The sequence below is a fragment of the Mesoplodon bidens genome (genome assembly GCF_964165515.1).
Source record: "Mesoplodon bidens genome assembly, chromosome: 11".
Taxonomy (NCBI): Eukaryota; Metazoa; Chordata; class Mammalia; order Artiodactyla; family Ziphiidae; genus Mesoplodon; species Mesoplodon bidens.
In genome coordinates this window covers 70,853,197-70,873,956 of record NC_138167.1, presented here as the reverse complement: position 1 = coordinate 70,873,956, position 20,760 = coordinate 70,853,197, and the positions used below count along the sequence as shown (strand labels likewise).

The window sequence follows — 20,760 nt, the reverse complement described above, 5'->3', positions numbered from 1 at the left end:
TTGAGGACCTGGATCCAACACTACCTGAAGCTGCCCTTTTTTTTTCCAGTTACTGAAGCAGATAAAGTCCATTTCTTTTTCTTTAATGTCAGTGTCAATTGGGTTTCTATCAGTTATGTCTGAAACAGTCCTTGCTGAGCCACTAAGGCACTCTGGTATACAAGATCACACGTCTAACTACATACATAAAAGTTTCATCAAAATTTAAACTATGTTTACATTTTACTGAAATTCCCTATCATTTCAAGGGTGCTTAATCAGGAGTGCAATGATGGAGGCTTAGGAGACACTGATGCCCCTGAAATTCTATGAAAAAATAATATTTTGGTGCAGAAGGGTCTGTGGCAGAAAACAACTTCAGAATTTCCACTCTGAACTTCAGTATCTTAGGGGTAAGTATAGTACAATTATCTGCAAGCTTTTTTTAATTCTGAAATTTGAAAACCTTGCCTATTTTTAGGCTGACGTCTAAAGTTTTCATCATAAACTGAATACCTTCTAAGAATAGAATTTCCAACATATTGTAAACATGAGCATTTTAAAATAAAACTTCCACATCATATTTTTTAAACAGAATCTAACAATCTGATACCCATCATTCATTTTAAAAAGTTAAAAGCAAGTTATTTCTTCAGACCTGAAAATTTCATATCATTCCTTAGCATAAGAAAGGGGCCCCCGTATGCCCTGTTTCTAGCACCAAGTTTAAACAAGTAAAAAAGCATGTGGAAAGGGGCAGCCTTGTAAAGTGCCTTGATTAGAAGGTTCCCACACACCAATTTCACAGTTCCTTTGTTCAGTGCCCCTTAAGGTTTTTATACTCAGAGCAACGCACGTGAGCAAGATTAGTGTTGGGCAAGAGATGTACCTTTATAAAATAGGGACAAATGACTGTGAAAAGGGGTGGTCTCAGTCCAATCAGTTTCAAGAAAGGGTCCATATATGAGGTCGAAAATCTGGAAATTGATTCCCTTAAAACCATCCACAGCTGCAATACTCCAGGAAAGTCTTCTGTATCACCAGGGTTATGTATATTCCAGTGCTGAGACACCTGGGCTAGTGGATCATGGGTCAGAGATTAAGAGGAAATTATTCTGGAGATAGAACTGAGTTCCCGTCTCTGGCTTTATCATGTGGGCAAATAACCTCTGTGCACCTCAGCTGCCTCACCCATAAAATGAAACTGCAGTTCAGAGTGCTGTAGGATCAAAAAGCACCACGCATGTCAAGCACTTCTCAGAAGCACACAAGAAACAACTGATAAATGGGAGCTATCTTTGTGACCACCCATTATTATTGTTACTGTTATTTTAAATACTGCTCATCACAACTTGCCAAGAGTCCTTTCCTATACCCTTCACTGGCTCTCATCCACCTTACCAGTTGGAGCCCAAATCCCAGTGAGAGTAGATAGCAAGGTGGACCAAAAGCTCCTGAAAAATGGCCTTGGGTGATTAGCGGGCAAGTGTTTGCCTTTACCTTCAGGGCTTCTGTGAACTTTCTGAGACCTCTGGACAGGGCTGAACAGAGAAAGTCGGTGTTCTCCCTCCTCATCCCAGGAGCTGTTTTCTTATTTTACCAAGCACAACCACCAGAAGGGTGAGGGAGAGAAACAGTGGAGAGGCTCTAAATACAAACATCAATTACAACAGCTAATACGTATGGAGTGCTTTCTGTGTACCAGCTCCTGTCCCAAGCATTACACACACATTAACAGATTTAATGAGCTCAAAAATGCTGTGTCAACAGGAGTTATAGATAAACCCGAGCAGAACGAAAAGGAAAATGTCAAAAAGTACGAGCCAGGGAAAGCATCCTTCGGTGTGCATTAGGTCAGTCCCCCACAGGAAAAGCGAAGGGCTTCCTGAACCATGTAATCAGTGCCCATGCCAAGCACAGGCTCATGAGGCACAGTACCTGGATCACACAAACCATCTGATAAGCCCAGGGTTCATCTATCACTCCTCTGTGATTCACTAAGCAAACCTACTCATGCAGCACCAATGCCTGGCTTACAAGGGCAGGGTAATAAAAACCCAAATGGACCTCACAAATACCAGAGGCAATAATAAATATCCAACATAAACATGTGCTTATCCAGCAAAGAGTCTTTGGGCGCTGATGCTGAGCTTCTGCACAAATTCATCCAGTCCTCCCTAGCCACTCCCCGTCACTGTTTGATAATTTCTCAATCAATAATAATTGCAATTCTGCAATGGGTTCTCTAGGAATGTGGAGTGGTATTAAGCCTAGTAAACAGACACCACAGTCAAAGTCTCCATCAGTATCTAGGGGCCAACACCGCGACCAGAAAAAAGAAAACACTTGAGGATAAGGCCTTCAATCAAACACTTGAAGAAAGGATGTGTTTTAGATTGTCTGACGATGATTCCAGCAGGGTTTAAAAAGCCTAAGAGGAGGGCTTCCCTGGTGGCGCAGTGGTTAAGAATCCGCCTGCCAATGCAGGGGACACGGGTTCGAGCCCTGGTCCGGGAAGATCCCACATGCCGCGGAGCAACTAAGCCCGTGCGCCACAACTACTGAGCCTGCGCTCTAGAGCCCACGAGCCAAAACTACTGAGCCCAGGTGCCTAGAGCCCATGCTCTGCAACAAGAGAAACCACCGCAATGAGAAGCCCGCACACTGCAACGAAGAGTAGCCCCCACTCGCCGCAACAAGAGAAAGCCCACACGCAGCAACGAAGACCCAACGCAGCCAAATATATAAAATAAATTTGTAAAAAAAAAAAAAAGCCTAAGAGGAGAGGAACGAGGAGGCTGAAGATCTGAGAAAATGGAAAAAGCAGAGAAACGCAGCAAGGAAAGAGCAGGAAAGGCAGCAAAGGCACCTCCTCCTCCTCCCCCCGACCCCCCACCTCCCCCGCCTCCTCCTCCTCCTCCTCCTCCTCCTCATCCCCTTCCCCCTCCTTCTCCACCTCCTCCACCACCTGCACCACATTCCTTGAAGGCATCAATGGGCCCCAGGGATGGCCCACCACCCTCTGGTCATTAGCAAAGGGGCATGCATTCTTTAGATTCAGGAATACCCCTGCAGTACAGCATAATACTCAAGGTTCAACTAGAAAAGGTTATATTATGCCTGAACAGCAAGTTCAGTGCAATCCAAAATCACTACCACCACCACCCACCACTTACAGGGTAGACAGCATGGTACAGGCAGACAGTAAAACACTGAAGATTCCCCAGAGCCATGAGATGCCATCTTTACTGAAGGGCTCCCACACTCCGGGCAAGCCAGCTATCTGGAAGCTCGGGAAACACGGTGCAGAAAAGCACAGCAGGAGGAGCCAGTCCAAGGACAGACACAGTTCAGCGCCCAGTATCAGGAGAAGCTTGAAGGAAAGACCGCCTGAACTGTGTTTTGAAGGAAAAACAGAAGTATCCCAAGCAAATAAAGAGGGAGAGAGCTTATCAGCCAGAAGGAGAGGTAGGTGCACAGCTTGGCAGATTTGGGGGAAAATAAGCAGTAAAGAAGGAAAATAATGAGTTGGGGATTGGTGGGTGGTGTGTGGGGTTGGCAAGAGAAGATGAGGCTGCAGAGAGAGGCAGGGGCCAGTTCACAACAAGCTTTGTGTGTCCTGATAAGAAAGATGGATGTTTTCCAGTGGCTGAGAGTGAGCCAGTGAGGGTAAATACACAGAACATCCTAGAAAAGCCCTCGTTCTTTAAAGATTCAAAATAAAGACTCCCTATAAGGAATTGGACTATCCTATTTGAAAAATTCTGTTATCCAGAATGGCTTACTCCACATTTCTGAAAAGAGTGTACTGTAATCTCTCAGCAAGGCCCTCCTCGGGCGGAGGCACACCACCAGTCACGGGAAGCATGGCCCAGCTTCACTTTTAAGGTGGATCCGGAGCCCACGTGTCAGAGTTCCAATAATTTCGCTCTTGGCCCTCCACAGCTGCTTTGGGAACCACTCATGAGGAAAAGAAAAATTTTCTACATTCTACCCCTTATTGGGTGTCATCCTAGACTAGGTAAAAAGGTTGTTCTATCACCCTGGGCTCATCTGAACAAACCCCCAATGAGAGAGGCTGCGGAGAGGACATTTTCAGCCCAGCCCCATCCCCAACGCCCAGCCCGGCCAAGGGAGAAAGTGCCATTCTAAGAACTACTGCTAGTGTCACAAGCAGACTTCATTCCAGTGAGGCCGCTTTCCAGTGGGCAATGAAAACCATCTCGGACTTCAGTACCAATGACTGGGATCAGAGGAAATCGCCAAGCTTCCCTCTGTTTCCATCCGCCTGTACCAGTTCTAGCTCAGTGGCCTTTAGAACTTCATATCTGAACTAGTACAAAAGCCTGTTCAGCGACTTCCCAGCTACCATCTCTCCCCACTCCAATCTGGCCCCGATACTGCCACTAGGTTCGTCTTCCTAAAACAGAGCTTTGCGTACACCCTCTTCCCGATCAAAAGTCGCCCTGCCTTCCAAAAGTCCACGGCCCCAATCTAGCTTTGCCAACTTCATCTCCAGCTCCTAGCTGATGGAAACCCAAGCCGACTTACTTTATAACCCCAGAATTCATATTTGTGCATTCGGCAACCTAAGCTGGCAGCTCTACCTCCCTTTAACTCCTCCATTCAAACCTTAATCATCCTGGGTCCAAGGACCCAAGGCAAATCCTACCTCCACTGCCTTTAAGCAGCTAAAGTAAACTCCCGCCTCTGGTCTCCCATCAACTTTGGGTTCCAATAACCCACAAATATTCACTGCACTGCGACATCATTGCCACTGTCGCTCTGAACTGTTCACTTGAATCGTCGATTGTTGTTTAACTTCTCACACATGTTTTTTTTCCCTCAATCTCTCTAACTATGTCGCTTGAAGGCAAGGACAGAAGGCTTTCAATTTAACTGAATAAATGTTTATTGAAGGATTCCTAAGTGCTAGAAGTGTAGCCGGATGGGTGCAACCCAGTCCCAGTGCTTTAAGGCACTTACACATAAGGAAAAGAATAGGGAAAGTATGCAGATATTGACAACGCCAAGTAGAAGGGAACAAGCATGGCCTTTGGGGTGTTTTAGGTGATGCTCCCTCTCACTCTATCCTTCCAGCTCCTATTCACCAAGACCCAATCTAATACTTTCTCCTTCTTTGATTCCCTCAAGCATAATGCTACCAAGACACAGTGCCCACTGCCCTGTGCACGTCTTTATTAGTATTTACCTCCCTCACCGAGACGAGGCTACTAGATGACGCAGGCAGGTGATTTCCTCACCTCCCTGCTCCCGATGTCAAGCCGACACCTCTCAGAGCAGGAGTTTCATGAATGTTGGCTGATGAGTGAATGTTGGCTTAGTAGATGTTAACCAAGGAGACAGAGTGTATAGGGCCTGTAGGCAGGAAGCAGAGATTCTGACTAGGGACCAGGTCAGCACAGAGACAGCAGACAGAGGAGGCAGAACAGCTGTGAGTCAAGTCCTGGCTCCACGCTCCACAGCTGTGTGACCTGGGCAAGCCTCAGCTTCCATACCTGGAAAATGGAAGAGTAAGACCACCCACCTCGTAGGGTTACCGTAAAGGTGAAATGACACAAAATGATCAAACAGAAGAGCGCCTGGCACAAAAGCAGAGCACGAAGAACGTGTGTGAGGAAAAGACTGAAGTCGAGTATGCTGGATGGAAGGGCAGGGAGCAGAGAACAGACAACCAGAAAGCAGGGGGCGTGAGGAGGCAGAGTGGAGCCTTGGGCCACATAAGGTGGTCAGGCAGCAGGGGCTCTGGACCTGCCTCCCCTCTGGATAATTCTCTCGACCTCCTCAGCCTTAGTTTCCAGAGCTGTGAAATGAAGGTCGAGCGGGCTCAAGGGTCTCCTGCAGCCCCCGCGCTGTCTCAACACAGCACAGATCTGCCTTCCACTTATGGAGGAGGCATCCATAAGTACTTACAAAGCCCAGGCGGGAAGGATTCGCACCAACAGAGAAGGGGGAGAAGATGCCAAGATGGCAGAGAGGAGAGTCCTTCCTACTGGATGAAAAGCACCCGAGTCCCCCTGTTTTCTCGGGCCCACTTCGTCCTCTGAACGTGGGAGCCCTGGCCCGATCCACATCTAAGTCACTGCACATTCATCACCGGTGCCGGAAAGATCATAGCCCACAATCCATCCTGAGGTATTTAAGATGCTTTTCAAGGCGCCCTGACATGCACACACGAACAAGCATGAGAGCCTGCTCCCTCCTCCCAGGCCAGATAAGTCAAAAGCCCTACAAACTCAGAGGAAAGGAAACACACGCCGCATTCCAGGATTGTACTTTCCTTGCCTTTTTACAAAGCCGTCAATGTCTGAACCACAACAATGAATCCCTAAGAGAATTCATTTCGCTGATCTGAAATGTCCTTCACATTTTTAAAATAACAGCTTTCGGGAGAGGTCTGAAGGAGTCCCAGGCTGTGAGTCTGCTGGGATCAACTCACCTCTCCCTCCCCATCACCCCCACCCCGGAGCTGGAAACACAACTCTGGAACGCAAATCATTCTGTGTGGACACAACTGTTTATTCAGTGCAGACCTACTAAGTACCAGGCACCATGCCTGGAAGCAAGAAAAGCCCCATCCTGCTTATCACTTGGGTTGCGCCTCTCTTAGCTCCCCGGACAACCACAAAATACCATTCCCTTCCCGGATGAGAGCTGACATCAGCCAAGGAGGCTGGTACACAAACAGTGTTGGCAGATTAAGAACCTACACAACTGTTCTGGAAACAAAAGCGGGGAGGGAATGGTTCCCAGTTAGCCACAAAAATGTTAACCTTAATAATAACAAACATGTGTTTAATGCATCAAGGCAGTCTCTAGTCACAGAACAACACTGAAGAGTCCACATGATTCACTACTGATTTTAAATTAAAAAGAAAAAAAAAAAGAAGAAGAATGAATTCCCCGCATGCCTGTGTTCTGCTGTAAATTCCCCTAAATTCTAATGCTACCGTGGAGAGCTGGAAAGATCAGGAAGTCCTTTCTTCCCAATTGGCCTGGGTATGTCAAAAAAGGACTCTATTAAGAGCAAGCCTCGCCCAGTAGCCAGGGCTCCATCTCCATGTGCGTTTGCTGCGCGTCCAAAGCGCAGCCCCATAATGCGACGAAGGCGGCTAAAATCATGGGTGAGGCTGCACTTCCCATTCTAGCCCCAGTCTGTGATTATCTACCACTCCAGGTTACCCAAAATTACCTCTGGAGCCTTAAACGCTTACATTTTCTTTCATTCCTAGAACCAATTCTTTTTTGGAAACTTTCACAAGAGATGAAGGAACAAAAAAACCAAAAGCCCTAGATATTTCGTGAGCGAGCACAATTTCGAGGGTTTTTTCTGTAAATATCTCATGCATATTGCCTCTACCATATACTTAGGCGGAACAAAATTAATTCCGTGTCTCTGAAACTAGGAAAACTCAGAATCCTAGAAACGCTTACCTGATTTCCTTTTTAAACCACTTCTGTTCCTGATATATCCTTAGAGGCAGAATGTGAGGGTGACTGAGGAACTCATACAGGTGGTACTCATGACTGCAATCTCCAGGATGAACAGTGGTTAAACCAGAAACCTGCCCCCAGTAAGTGAGCAAAGTAACACCACGTGGTCTGTCAGTGGTTACAAAGTTTATGTAACTACTGTCCTTCTTTCTGTAACACGGTTCAATATTAGCCTCCTTGGCAGGTGAACCCGGTGAGTTATTTGTTAAAACATGGAAAAGTTTATATTTGAAAAACCCTTGGTTTTCTGTAACAGGTAAGGCTCCCAAAAGCATCCATCATGACTGCGTTAATCAAATAACCTGAAATACAATTAAGGGACTAGCTATTAAAAAGATGCTTGCTATGAATCCTTTTTGTAAAATAAAAATCCTTTTGTACCCCAAACAATTACTTCTCTTAAATTATTTGCTTTTAAAATAAGATTTATAAGCCAAATTCTCCTAAAATAGGGCATTCTTACACTTAGCTTCAATTATGGAATAAACAGTTGAAGAGTGAAAAATTCTCCTAAAACAGGCCATTCCTATGCTTAGCTTCAATGTTGAAATAATAATGTCACAAACCTTACATTTATAATTGTACTTAACTTCAAATCTCCTCTTTCCAATAAGCACTGCCCTCTCCACCCAGGACAGCATCAGTGCCAGAATGGTGAGGAAGCTTCTCTCTAGCAACACAAATTTGGTGGCATAAAATTGAGTCGGTTTGCAATTTTCCTGACTTGTACTTTTACACAACTGCTTTTCTGAATCTGTTTTTCTTCCCAACATCCCTCCCTTCACACTCACCCCCCGGCTCCCCCTACGAGGTAACCTCCCTGGCAAAATGAGAAGATTCCCCTTTCCCTGTTTAGAGCCCAGGCTTTGCAGAATACCACAGGCTCAATTCAGCTTTCACTGACTTAATTTGGAAACAATTAAAATTTTCAGCACTGCTTTTTATCACAAAGCACATCATCCTCAAGCAGTTCTCAAAGAGTAGGTAACATTCCCAAACCCGCGGGTTTCCATAATACATAAGAAGTTAGCAAGCAAGCCCAGCTGCTTATGAATGGCTTAAGGTATCAGAGAAGTTCTAATGCAATCTACAAGTCTACAGAATCTACAACCAACACAGAGAAGACTTTGTGGTTCTTCTCTTCAGCACTGCATACTTGTAGTGTTTGATATTGCAAGGTAGAGTATACCTTGGAACTGGTCAGGCCTCTTCCCATTTCAGAGCTGGAAAGCTAGAAAACCTAAATAGTCTGAGCTTTGCCACTAACTTAGGCAAGCCCTTTCTCTGAGCCTCTACATTCCTAGTTACAAGACGAAAAACGCACTGAAGTTTGGAGACGGCACCTGAAGCCCAGAGAGGTCAAGATGTATTCTAAGGTCACACAGCAAGTTAGCATAGGATGATGCAAGATGAGAACCCAGATCTCCAGATTTTACTTATACCACCCTGCCTATCAGTCAACTCAGCTCAGGGAAGGATGACAGAGACAAAATAAACACACACACACACACACACACACACACACACATACTGGGGCTTCTTCTACCTCCACTGTCCTCCTGGCTCCTGTTTCAGAAAAACTAAATATATTTGACCCTGGGGATCGCTCCAACAACTGCAGTTTTCCATTCTCTCTAATATCCTCTGGCCATTACATCGTTGCATCTCTTCCTTACTTCATAGTTTCCTCATTCCACAAAACACACACATAGGCAGGCCCATACCCATCCTCACAACTATAAAACTCTTCCTTCTCCAACAGCAAAGAAAGTTGAGGCCAGAACTGAGATGATTCAAACACAAGAACCTTGTTCAAATGTTAACTGCAGCCATAACTTTACCCAGAAGTAAATATGACAACATAGAACACACTCTCACAGGGAAAATTTGTGTCCCTCCGCCACTCTATCATTTGTCAAGTAACTTTGTCATTTCTCCCACTGCTGCATAATCACGTAGTGAAAGCCCCAGATGTAATTCACATACACAAGGGGGCAGACTTAGGGTTGATAAGTGACCCTTTCTTTATTCGCGTTGCTAATAGTTTTTTAAAGAACAGGCAACATGCTATATATAGAAGGATAAAGGACGAAAAAAAATGTCCTTTTCTGTTTGTAATAACAATGTGGGATAATCAACTGGTACTCTTGGAGCTTATCCAGCCAACATTCTTGCCACGGCTTGAACACACAGAGCATGAAACTAGGAATCCTATTAAATTATTTCCCTGCTAACAGCAAGCTTTCCTCTTCCAGAACAGCCCATCTTCCAGCCACACTACTGACTGTTCTCCATTCACACTACATATTTTAAGGTTTCCATGCTGTTCTTTCTGCATGGGATTCCCTCCTGTTCTACTATCCTGGCAAACTCAAGGTTTTACTTTGAACAAACCTGTACATGAGCAGCTCACAGCAATGGTTCAACGTCTGCCTGCCCCCAAAAGACTATAAACTAATCGTGGACCCTCTGCAGCCTCTACACAGAGCATGGCGTCTGTCACATAACAGACATTCAGTTGTTACTTGCTAAGTTAAAAGGAGAAAAGTCTCTCCGCATGTCAATGTGGTCAGGGAGGAACAGAGGACCTGAGTGCCTCTCAATGTCAAATGCTCTGGAGCACAACCGCAAAGCCTCATCAACACTAGCAGCTCCCGTGAGGTGGCTGTATCGCCAAGGGGTGTCAATGACAGGGTGCCTGGAGTTCTCAGTCCCCTGGGTCTTACAGCCCTGGCCCCATGTGCTCCCCACTCTCTCAGAATCTCTGGCTGCAAAGACACCTTCACCTTATTCATGGACCCTAAGGAAGGCCAGGATCCTGAGTCACTTTCTTCCTCGACCTCTGCCATGTGGCTTCCTTGAAATTCACAAGACTTCATTCATGCCTTAAGATCACAGTATATAAATTCCCCATGACCAGTTTTCACTAGCTGATGCTCAATGGAAAATTTAATAGTATTCACCTGTTCCAATCTCTAACCCCTTGGCTATACTGCGCCTATGACAATCAATCTACAAAGCCTTCGATAACTGAAATAAAGCTTTATGCTGACCACTTCCTTATGTCACCACAAAAGGTCTCCTCAAACTACCTAAATATGCACTATACGTATGAGTAAAGGATCACAAATGCAGTCTACCAGACTCCAGAGTTCTAGGAAATGTAATAACTCATGCAGGTTCACAGATCCAAATGCTGAGTCTAACTCTATATGCTGCACTGGGTCTTTAAGAATCCAGGAAGTCTTGGGCTTCCCTGGTGGTGCAGTGGTTGAGAGTCCGCCTGCTGAAGCAGGGGACACGGGTTCGTGCCCCGGTCCGGGAAGATCCCACATGCTGCGGAGCGGCCGGGCCCATGAGCCGTGACCGCTGAGCCTGCGCATCCGGAGCCTGTGCTCCGCAACGGGAGAGGGCGCGGTGGTGAGAGGCCCACATACCAGGGAAAAAAATATATATATATATGTATATATATATATATATATATAAGAATCCAGGAAGTCCTAAATCTTGGCGACATCTGCCTCTCTTCGTGCCAGTATTCTGAGTTGGGTAGTCTCTTCTTACACTCTTTCTCCAACCTTTCCTGTCTGCCCACCTCTGGAGTCAGCTTTGATAAGACTTGGCCACGGTGGGTAAGCCTGGGCCTTGCGGCTTTGTTCTTCAGCGGAAATAGAATTATCTTCAATTTCTGCTGGAAGACACCTAGACACTAATGATTTAATACCGTTGAAAGTGCAGAGAGAGCATCTGAGATGAAAGTGCAACCACACTGCCAAATGTTACATCTGTATAAATACAAGGTATGTACTTTTAAGGGGATAACAGTGAGAAATTTTAAGCTTAATGGAGTCAGTTCTAGACTCCATCTAGAATGGAGGTAGCATGATTTTATGAAGATGGCAGATGTGCAGCCCAAAAACCAAAGGGGGGAGTTTTGATTACAAACCCCCAGGGAACTTAGAGTTAGCACGGTCTAATACCCAAAGGATGGAGTTTGCAGGAGGTTCTGTCTCCCCAAAATTTATAGCCCTCACTTACTTAGAGATTATCACTGAGCCTGCTCAGTCTCACATAATACTTTGCAGTTAACCTGTTCTGAGCTGCCCAAATGACACTTTAGATGTAAGCAGGCCCATCGCTTAAGCATTTGGAACCCACTCATTAGTGCAAGCATGCATTGGGTAGCAAAAAGTTAGGTTCCTGAGCCTTCAAGATAAACCACAGCCTTTTGTAACACAGGTTCATCAGTGGTGGAATACAAAACTAGTCCCCCCTAGTGTCCTGCCACTGTAGGTGGCTGAAAGATGGAGACACTGCTGCATCAACTTTCAAGCACAGCTCAGGAACCCAGAACCACAGGAAACCTTCACCTCCTTCCCAAGAGGTGGAAGCACTCCTGGGACCTACGATGAGATGGAAAAACCTTTCATTTCATTCCCAAGGCCCTTCTAGTTATGTTTTAAAAGGCAAAAGAATCTGCATTATCCCACGCCAAAAAGTTAACCCCCAACCCAGCACACTTCATTCAGTGAAGCCAGAGGGCCTATACTTGTTAGCAACTTCCACCCACTCCAGAGCTATCGATACCATCTTTTCTTTAAAAACCTCTCTATACCACTAGCGAGACTGGTTTCCTTTCCCAGCCATTCTCGAAAACCCACTAAGATCTAAATCTTAACGATTTTGCCTCTCTGTTCCAATTAGTTCTCTTCCCAGTTTGGAATTAACAGGGCCAGGCTCGATAAATGTGTGTTCCCTCAAGCAATTTTCACCAAAGTGTACTCCTGAAAAATAAAGGTACACTAAGAGATGTGTGAAACCTTCAAGCCAGTTTTTTTTTTTAATCCCCAGTGAGGACCCACCATGCCCGTGAGTAATTCATTCATGTCACCCTTTTGTGAGACATGAGAAGAGAAACCTCCACGTGTTCCTTTCCTAATTTAGAACCTTCCCTTATCTTAAGTCTACCAAAGCTGACTCCTGAGGTGGTAAGACAGGAGAGGTGAGGAGGAAAATTAACCTGAAGTGACTGCATGCTGGCAGGGAGTGGGTTTCCACCAGTGCCAGAGAGGGATGGCACCTGCAATTTAGGGAAGGGGAACGTCCACCTGCCACCCCTTCCCCAGCCCCACCCCCAGCCCATGAAGGAAGCAGAAGCCTGAGCCCTCTCTTGCGGCACTTACATAAGACCCTGTAAAACTTCCTGTGACATTCACGCAAAGTGTAAGCTGCTATTTTGCTCCCTTGGGAGATCATTTTAATGGACCGAGTGACAAAATTCACAGATTCAGAATTCAGCAAAAACCTGCTCAACCGAGGTACGTCAGCTCAGGGATGAAAAAAATCCATCCCCATTAAACAGGGTCACCCGGGGGGATGGTTCAGTGCAGGAGAGACAATCTGTTCCCTCCTAAGTGACCCATTTAAAATCAGATCGTTCCAGGGAAAGCTCACGGGTTTAATAAATTTCAAACGGGCAAGGGTAGGCTTGCAGGACTGAGGTTCCTTAAGAGTAAAATTTTAAAGACAGTAATAAGGCATTGAGCAAAATAACTTAAGGATGCACAAACTTTGGAGTCAGTCACTCCACCCTTCAGAAACAGTGACTTTCACAAGACTGTCTGGATCGCTACCCAGTGACCACTCATCACAAGCAGCTTTGTCCAGCAGGACTGACACTGGTTGGGTTTCCTCTCTACTGCTATCGCTGCCACCCAACCGCTCTGTCCAATAGAGAGACTCGCAAGCTGTGGCTCTCATCCCAAATCGGCCTCGACTCTGCAACAAGGAGCAAAGAAAAGTTCTTCACAGCATCACGCCAGGAAAGGCAGGTGGGGACTGCCCAAAGGGACAGCTCTAAACATAACAGGTTCCCCCAAAGCACACGTGCTCACAGCCAGCAAGCTGTGGGGGAGGGAGGTCGACATCGCCTCCTGGTGTTAACGGGAAACTCCTCCTCGCTCTCAGTTAGCAGCCCATGAGCCTAAGGAGCAGGGCAGGCCCTGGGACGGGTCCTGGGGGACATCAGAAACTCGGCGACTTCTACCTCCAGCCTCTCCAGGGCTCCGGGCCCAGGCGGCAGAAGCTGTGCCCTCACTCCCTCTCTCTTCGCCAGCATCCCGAGTACCGGGGGTACCAGCCACAGGTTCGGAGAACTTGTCCGGCACCGCTCACCAGGGCGCCCCCGCGGCGGCTCTCTCGCACCCCCGGGGTTCCTACCTTGGCCGTGACTGCCGCCAGGCAGAGGGAGACCGCGGAGGAGCTGGGTGGCGCCGCGGCGCTGCCACCTACGAGGCGCAGGGGTTCCGGGTCGGGGTCCCAGCAGGCGCTGCCCTAGTCCGAGCGGCGGTGACAAGCGCAGACTTCGGGGCGGCCCCCGCCTCCCAACGCGACGGGGAAGGTCCGGGCCGCCGGAGCTGAGTACAGTGCCGTCTTCCTCTCCCTCCGGCGCTGCTGCCTGGAGCTGCTCCCTGCCCCGGGGACTCTACGGAGCCCAGGGCGCCCCGCATGGGCAGGGGCCTGGGTTCGCCTCGGTCTGAGCCCGGGGAGGGGGCGCTGTGAGAGACGCCGGGCGGCCGCCGGGGCCAGATCCACCTCCCGCGCTCCCCGCCGCTTCGCCCCTTCAGGGCAGGGCCTGCCCGCTCCCAGCCCGGCTGGGCGAGCGCGGCCGCGCCCCCAGCTTCGGGCTCCCGGGCTCCCGCGCGGCGGCGGGGCAGCGGCGGTCCGGCCCGGCCGAGCAGAGAGCGCGGAGGCGGGGGGGCGCTGCAGCCGGCCTCGGCGACCCCTCCCCCCGGGCCTGCGCCGCCCGCCCGCGGCTCCGCGGTAAGGAAGCGCTGGAGAGGCCCTCGCCCCGGCCTGGGGCGCGGGGCCGGGGGCGCGGGGCCGGGGAAGACGCCCCGGGAAGGTCACCGGAGCGGAGGCGGGGCACAGCGCGGTGCGTGCAGGGAACCGAGGAGGGCGGCCCCGGTGCCGCCGGGAGCGCTCGCCGGCCTCGGCCGCCGCCGCCTCCGAAACGCGCCGGCTTCCCCGAGCGCCCGGCACTCGGAGCCGGGCGGCTGTTGCAGCCGCCGCCGGCAGCCGGGCGCCACTGGCCGGAGCCGGCGAGCGATCCCCGCCTCCCGCGCCCGGGCAGGCGGGGGCCGCCGCGCGGGGGGCGGCGGGGGGGAGAGCGGGCGGGCGAGCTCTGGGGTCCGGGGTTCAGGCTAGCCCCGCCGCCGCGTGCCCAAAGCGCCGGGCTCGCTCAGCAGCTGCAGTGACAGTGTGTCTGTGTCATGTCTGTGCAGCTGGGGGGGACCGCAAGCCCGGGCCGGGCTCCGAGCGGGGGCGGGGCCGGCGCCCGCCTCGCCGCCCGCCCCCACCCCGTGACGGCGCGGCCGGCCAATGGCAGGCGCCTCAGCCGCGCGGACCGAGAGGCCGCCCCCGCCTAGGCCCCGCCCCCCGGCGAGGCTCCTCCTTTCTGTTTCTTCAGCTCGCTCACACGCAGGCGGAAGCAACACCCGGAGCCGGGATTATGGCCCGGGTCGGGATGAAAGCGAGCAAGCTGGGAGCTCCCCGCCCTTTTCCCCCCACCCCGGCCGCTCCCGGCCGCCTCGGGCTTGGCGAGCCTCGCGGAAAGAGGGGGAAGGGAAGCGGGACGGGTCCGCAGCTGCTGCCGTAGAGACTCTTGCAGGCTCGCAAGGCCATGCAGACTGTCCACTCTTCCTTGTAAAAAACAGCCGTCGTGGGAAGTAGGAAGTTTCCCCGCCTCCACTTCTACTCGGGTCGCCGCTTCTCTCGAAGGTGGGCAGAGTATGGGACAGGCTGAGGCTGCCAGAACCCACGTTGAAGGGCTTTGACAGCATCATTTGGGGATACGTATTCAAGAATCCGGTCCAAGGCTTCTTATTCTTCGGGGAAACTGCATTTTTTGCCCCCCCCCAGCCCCCAACACACACACCCCAGGCACGCACAGCACGCCCCCTCCCTGTTACGATTTCATTCTTGCTCTTTCCCTCCCGGCACAAGAACCCTGAGCGCAATATATCCCATTGAATGGACTTCCAGCCTTCCAATTCTAAAGACGAGGGTGGGGCGCCGAGAGTCCCCTATAGGAAGGAGTGAGTGAAATTGTCCGGGCAAAGGGGGAGGGCGTGTGAGAGTGGCTGAAAGGAGGAGGCCTGGAGAGAAAACCCAGAGGAGGAGAAAGCAGAGGCAGGGAGAGAAAGAGGGCGCAGAAGGATGGACAACTCTGGGAGACCGGAGCTCCGGCGCGTAATCCAGTTCCCGGGATTTTGGTCAGCTCGGTCTCAGGGCTTCTGGGGTCCCCCTCCCCCCGGATCCCCACCTCTCCCCAGCCGGGCGGGCCGCCGGCTTTCTTAGCCCTTGGACTCCGAGGAGGCAGCGGGAAGCCCACCCTAGTGCTTAGAAAGAGCACGGGAAGGATGCAAAAAGAGAGATAAAGTGCAAGGGTGGGGAAGCGAGGGGGTGCGTAAGAAAAGGACGCACCAGCTCGGCACCCCGAGCTGGGCTGCCGCGCTGACCCAAGTGCTTCGGAGGTTCGTCCCTCGCTCCCCTCCGGACCTGGCTCCTGCCTAAATAACCCGGCTTACGGCCTTTAGCTTGACCCAGCCGGGACCCTTCCCCCATCCGCTCTCTTCCAGCCCCTTTAAGCAACGACTCCCCAACCCACCCCTCCACCCCCGAACTACCCCACCACCACCACCACTACCACCATCCGCTCTTCCCCGGCTCTGGAGCGCTGTTTACCTAATCTCAGTGGCACACCGAGCCGAGGAGAACGCCAAAAGAAGGTAGCGTTTGCACAACAGCGTCCCCAGCGAAGAAGTAAAAAACGTTTGCATTGGAGCTTCGGGATAAGTTAACTGCGAAGCTGGGGTCCTGCTGTCCTATCTCTGCGGGGATGAGGCTTACCCTGCACGTTTGCAGGGACAGGAGATCTTATCTGGTTTTGATGCCATTACCGTGTCGGAGAAGAACGTTATATTGATAAAATATTATCTAATATCCTAGAGACCATTAAAGTGTCAAAGTTTAATGCCAAGCCTTTTAGCTCCAAAGCTGCTCCTTTCTTCCTGTGACATGCAGCTCTGTTCTAGAACGTGCTGAAAACAAAGGGATCATTTTTATTTTTTGCGGCCGACTGTCCTTGCTTCCAACTCTATTCCTCCTCCCCTACTCCAACCCCTGCCCCGGAACAGGGTAAAGTTAAGGCAAGAATTTGGGCTTTCTTTTTATTCATTGCTTTGCTTCACTTCATTAGTGGTGTAAAATACATTATTACAATACATTTGCATATTAATAAGGCTAATGTGACTGAGGAAGGAGAGACCTGAAATTTACAAGCAAAGGAGAAAATAATGGAATAACATCAGAAACTAAAAGATAAGCATGTGGAAACTGAACATCTCCATTATACTTCCCGAAGTGTAGTGCATTCTCGACATTGTATTTTATAAAGAAAAATATGCCCATGGTCGGGGAGGGAACAATAGTCACCCTGGTGAGCAAGGTACACTGAAGATACATTCATTATTCAAGGATTTCACAAAAATTACTTGCATCAGTCAATAACCACCTTAAAGGTGTAAAAGCTCCGTTCTATCAATTCAGTGTTGCAGTGTTTCAAAGTCAGTGGAATATCTCACGCTGTAAAAGACAGGAATGTTGCCACACAATTATTCCACAAACGGAACCTTTCTGTTAGTTAATATCACATCAAGCCCCACATTTAAAGAATTCCTTTGCCTCACCAGCAGAAGATTTTATCTATATCTCCAAAAGTAGGATGTACTTGTCTATGAATTATATAGCCCTTTGACACAAACCGGATATAAATGTTTTCAAAGGATTTCAGCTATGACATAATATAGTATGAGGAATTCAGAATAAAATATGTAAGGTGATATATCTGTTATTTCTAAGAAATCTGCACTGCTTTTGCTAAGAACTGAGAAGTGAAAAAATACTGAGCCCTCTAAACCAACTGTTATCTATCTCCACACAGTTATTGCACTTGTCACGGGAGAGATTCAGAAAGGTCTCTTTTTTTAAAATCAGGGTCAAGGAGACCTAATCGTAAGAAACCTGTCTCAAAACAGTCACTAGGGGGCCCTAAAAGCATCTCAAAGGGGAAGAAGGAAAACCTGCTCTCACCTCCGTTTTTCCAAGTCTCATTTTCTGGGTACTGATGAAACTGGAATCTAAAAACAAGAGCATGGTGCAAAGTTTGGAGGCAAATCGGGCATTAAGTCTTAAAAGACCAGAGTCCCATTTTGACTCATGAGTCGAGAGTTTAGTCGCCCCACTTTTCTCGCTTCCAAGATATACAACAGAAAAAGGAATATTGCATTAATTGAGATGAAAGTGGCCAGATACTGTCACCATCTTTAAGTCAACCCAATTATTTTTACTATTCCAAATACAACCTCCCTTCTAAGATTTTAGGGCTGTTTTCTGAATGTTTTGAATGTTCTTCAAGTGCTAGGTAGCAAGATGAATGCATCCTCACAGGGGTGACATGAAAAGTTTTTAAGCAACCTATGCAGCAGGGCATCCACCAACCAACTTAAGGGAAGAAAGCCAGCCAAAGGGGCACTAGCAATAGACGAGAGTCCTGGAAGTGAGGCAGGAGATAGATGGGCCCCAGGCTGAGCAGCTGAAATCTGTCCCCTGTGGACAGATACTCCAAGATAAAGATGATGGCAGGAGCAAGGGGGAGCTGAGTCCTGCTTGGATAAAAGATAAAGAGACCGGGGCTTCCCTGGTGGCGCAGTGGTTGGGAGTCTGCCTGCCGATGCAGGGGACACGGGTTCGTGCCCCAGTCTGGGAAGATCCCACATGCCGCGAAGCGGCTGGGCCCGTGAGCCATGGCCGGTGAGCCTGTGCTCCGCAACAGGAGAGGCCACAACAGTGGAAGGCCCAAGTAACGCCAAAAAAAAAAAAAAAAGATAAAGAGACCGGGCTTCCCTGGTGGCTCAGTGGTTGAGAGTCCGCCTGCCAATGCAGGAGACATGGGTTCGTGCCCTGGTCCGGGAAGATCCTACATGCCGCGGAGCGTCTGGGCCCGTGAGCCATGGCTGCTGAGCCTGCGCGTCCGGAGCCTGTGCTCCGCAACGGGAGAGGCCACAACAGTGAGAGGCCCGCGTACCGCAAAAAAAAAAAAAGATAAAGAGACCATATACTTCTCATTCTTGAGGTCAAGGAGACCTCCCTGACTACACATGCGCAGAAAGTCTCTTTGGGAGTCAAAAGGGAGGGGTTGCCACCCCATAATGGGTGTTGTCAACCTTCCCATAGGCCTCTGCACTGGAATCCATCTTGGCTAAGAGATGTGCATGCATGTCAGAGAGGGACCTAGGACAGGTCAGGTGTGGAAAAAGAAGTGAGATAATTGGCCAAAGGCAAACAAAGACCCAGAAGAACTGCTCTATATAAGTGATTTGATCACCTCTCTGGGGCTCTCCGCCTCATTAGAGAAGATGCCCACACCCTTTTCTCTCCGGCTGTGCATCTCTGCCTTGCTTCTGTCTTAAATAAACTGTTTCTCTGTGTGCTCTCCCACTTATTGTGCTGTGTCTCAAATAATAAACTTTGTACCTGTTTTTACAGTTTTTGCCTCCTTGAAACATTCTTGCTTTCAAACAGGGCAAGAGCCAGGGGAACTTTGCTTCTAGCCTCCAGCCCTTGCTGGTCTAGAGGCTAGGATTCCTGGTTTTCACCCAGGCTACCCAGGTTCAATTTCTGGGCAGGGAACTAAGATCTTGCTGCAAGCCTCCACTCACTGCTGTCTCCTCAAGATCAGAAGCACCTGGTAGGCCAGGTATTAAATCTTTAGTGTGGGTTCTGGTGAGAAGGTGGAGGTGGGAGGACGGGGTGGGGGTGTGTGTGTGGATTCCTTGAGGAGGGCAGTGGCAGAGGCAGGGTAGAGCTGGAATGGTCGGGTGGGGGAGGGGACACAACAGCCAATATGGAAGGATTTCAATATTTTAACAAGTAATGTGTGTCAAAACAACTGAATATCAGCCTGACTATACATAAATTTGCCGCCAATTTTTTGTAGACTTCAATATCTAGCAATCAAATTCTCAAGAGCTTCCAAATCCTTAGCTGTCACATAATATATTTCCCAATCTTACCAGTAAATAAGGTTAAGCTGTCTTTTATGAGGATCAAGAATCAAACAGCACTCAGGTTGCACAGATATGGAGAAACCTAATTATCCTTTAACCAATACTGCAGAAATATCTACAAAAGATGTCATATCCAGACACATTTCAGATGTAACTTTAAGCACTGGGTGTGAAACTCTTCTCTGTCATTGAGGCCAATAATCAAAAGACATTCCTGGGCAGAACAAAATGCCTCCATCAGGGCTAAGCAGGGAACAAGCTACTTGCTAGCTGAAGAATTAGAGAACATTGCAAAAGCCACCAAATTAACACTAATAGAAATGTGATTTGAACATAATTTAACTAAAAACAAAGCAAGTCTAGAATTGAGACATGAGACAGAGAATGGGGATGAAGTCTTTCCGAGTGGAAAAAAAAAATAGTTTATGTTCCCATCATCGTGTTCATTAAGCAGGCAAGGTACAGGTATTCTCAAAATAGCATTAGTAACATCCAGAAAACTTGCCACCGAAAACCTCAGAGCCAGCTAATTAAAACAAATTTGGTTCTATATGGAGAATCCCACTGTCTTTAGGAGAGAGAGTTTATTCACTCACTGACTGTGAAAGTCCATCAGAGGAAAACCTTGCCAGGTATATAGCACCCTGATCACCTTATGACAAAATGCTCAACTGGGTACCCAAAGCCCCTCTGCAGACAGGAAGGAAACATCAGTGCTAAAGAGATCAATTTAAAGGACAGAGTGAACTTTTCTCCTGAGATCATGGCCCCCATAAAGATAAGGGGACCTCAAGCCAGTGGATCACAAGACCCTCAAAACAAAAATGAAAAAAAAAATTCAAACATTGGTAAAGACTTCAAAGTCCTGAAATAAAAGATGATGGCTTATACCTTTTGGGGCTTTTAGGCAAAAAACTTCTGTTTAAATGGCTGTCATAGTTGTGTGGCTATATTTTATGAGGTCTTTCTTTTTTCCCCCTCTCTCTATCTAAGGGACTCATAGATAAGGACATCTCAAACCTCAATGTGCATACAGATTACCTGGGAATCTTATTAAAAGGCCAGTACTGATTCAGCAGGCCTGGAGTGGAGCCTGAGATTCTGCTTTGCCAACAAGTTCCTGTCCATGGACCACACT

General features: G+C 48.7%; 1 protein-coding gene across 2 annotated transcripts in view; it reads right to left on the bottom strand.

Annotated features, from left to right (window-relative positions):
* LARGE1 (LARGE xylosyl- and glucuronyltransferase 1) overlaps positions 1–14,178 on the bottom strand; it is a 594,073-nt gene extending 579,895 nt beyond the window's left edge. The window contains exon 1 of one of the 2 annotated variants that reach the window (XM_081247956.1): positions 13,714–14,178. The gene's annotated coding sequence lies outside the window, so the exon portion shown is untranslated. The remainder of the gene's footprint in view (positions 1–13,713) is intronic. The other variant, XM_081247955.1, reaches the window with a different exon arrangement.
* Between the last annotated feature and the right edge of the window lie 6,582 nt (positions 14,179–20,760).